A 2323-nucleotide genomic window follows, 5' to 3' on the forward strand; every position below is an offset into this window, starting at 1 on the left:
ATTTGTTTATTTATTTATCAATATGTGTTGAAACTAATGTTTTATATAAATAATTTTGCTATGAGCCGTTCATATTATTATGGGTAAAAAAATGAATAAATAAGGAAGTAACCATTCCAAAATATAATTGACCTGTAATTTAAGGGTCGTTTGGCAATAATTTTTTTAACTTTTTAGTTTTTTTAACTTTTTTAACTTTAGATGTTTTTGTTTGTTTAATTTTTTTATTTGATTTTTTTGACTTTTTAACTTTGAAATGACGAATTTTTTTATTTTATTTTTTATCCTTTTGTAATTTTTTTAAGCCTAACATGAACAACAAACCGGGGCCTAGATTTGCCAGTTTGTTCTTATTTTGGTGGTCAATGGTGACATCACTTTCATTTTTTATGAATAAAATATATAAAATATTTAATAAAATAAACAGGTCGTCAGTTCTGACTTTATATCCTATTCCAACCATGTGTAATTAAGGGGGAAACTTTTACCAAAAAAAACAACAAATTAAGGAGGAATTTGCCGGTCTTCACCTGGCAGTGGTCACATAACAAAATATCAGTTTCCATTATTGTGAGGAGGAGACAGGACAGGATTGAGGAATGGACGTTAAACAGAGTTCATGTGGTGCTGCTGTTGCTGCTGAGCTTCCATGGAAGACCCGCCTAGTGGTCCACTTGGGCTCTTTGGCACTCGACGTCTGCCGTCTCTCCCACCGCATCCTCCGCTTCGTCCGCAATCTTGAACCCAAATCTCCACCTTCCTCCAAAGCCATCAATGGAGTCTCCTCCTCCGACATCACCGTCGACCCTTCCAGCAATCTCTGGTTCCGCCTCTACCTCCCCTCCTCCTCCTCCTCCTCCTCCACCACCACCCTCCTCCCTCTACTCATCTACTTCCACGGCGGCGGATTCCTCTCCTCCGCCGCCAATTCCAAAATCTACGACCATCTCTGCCGCAACCTCGCCGCTCAACTCCAAGTCGCCGTCGCCTCCGTCAACTACCGCCTCGCCCCCAACCACCGCTACCCTTCCCAATACGACGACGGTTTTGAAACCCTCAAATTCATCGACGCCCATAACTACGCCGTACTACCCTCCAACATTGATCTCAACCGTTGTTTTCTCGCCGGCGACAGCGCCGGCGGCAATATAGCCCACCACGTGGCGGTCCGATACGGCAGACACGAGTTTAAGAAGCTGATTATTATTGGTTTGGTAGAGATACAGCCGTTCTTCGGTGGAGAAGAGCGCAGTGAATCGGAACTCCGGCTCAATAGAGCTCCATTTCTGAGTGTGAAACGTACAGACTGGATGTGGAGGTTGTTTTTGCCAATAGGATCGGACCGAAACCATGAGGCGGTGAGTGGTAATGATGTGTCGGCGGCGGTGAAGTTTCCGGCGACGTTGGTGGTGATTGGTGGTGGTGATCCGTTACAGGACTGGCAGAGGAGGTACGTTGAGGGGTTGAAGAAATCAGGGAAGGAAGTGAAGTTGATTGAGTATCCAAACGCCATCCATGGCTTCTGTATCTTTCCTGAATTGCCCCAACTTTGGTACCTAATTGCAGAGATCGGGGACTTTATTCAAAGCCAATCTGATAGAAATGCCTAGAACCCAAGGGCCACTGCAGACTTGGTAAGGTAAGGCTTGGTAGTTATTCTGGTTACAGTACATGTGGTATAGCAGGGACGGAGGTCTACAGTGACTTTATTCCGGTTACAGTATATGTATATGTTGTTATGCATAGAATTGGTTCAACATGTCAACCGCTTTTCGTACGTGGGCTCCTCTCATTTCATTCTCATATTTTTAATTTTTTTCCAACTACTTCTGGTACTTGGGCTCCTCCGCCATTTCATTCTCACGTTTTTAATTTTTTTTTTGCAACTTCTTCTCTTACGTGGGCTCCTCTCTCATTTAATTCTCATGTTTTTAAATTTTTTTTTTAACTTCTCTTTATAATATAACTAGTGATAAACCCGTGCTATACACGAGATTGATTTATAGTATATAAATTTTTTAATAATACATCAAGTTCTAAATTCCGTCATAAAATTATAATCATAATGAATAAAGATCATCTTTTCAAATTTCATAAGTAAAGACAATAATTTAAAAGCAGATATGCACAAAATATTATTATAATTCAATTGATCTATTTTTCTTCAAATAATAAACTTAATTTCTAACTAATGAAATAATACTAACAATAAATAAGATGTTTCTCAATAACCCTAATATCTAAAACATATATATGCTAAAAAGAATTATTAATAAACTGAATGCCATAAATCTATCTATCTATATTTGTTATGGGTTTATAT

The 2323-nt window shown here is 39.3% G+C and overlaps 1 pseudogene across 1 annotated transcript; it reads left to right on the plus strand.

Moving 5' to 3' along the window:
• The first annotated feature begins 482 nt into the window (after positions 1–482).
• LOC145790208 (putative carboxylesterase 18 pseudogene) lies at positions 483–1831 on the plus strand (annotated as a pseudogene). Its single transcript, XR_014328873.1, has one exon. The product of XR_014328873.1 is annotated as a putative carboxylesterase 18 pseudogene (transcript).
• The last annotated feature ends 492 nt before the right edge of the window (positions 1832–2323 follow it).

Source organism: Camellia sinensis, chromosome 5 (genome assembly GCF_055761805.1).
Source record: "Camellia sinensis isolate YWXY chromosome 5, ASM5576180v1, whole genome shotgun sequence".
In the NCBI taxonomy this organism is placed as follows: Eukaryota; Viridiplantae; Streptophyta; class Magnoliopsida; order Ericales; family Theaceae; genus Camellia; species Camellia sinensis.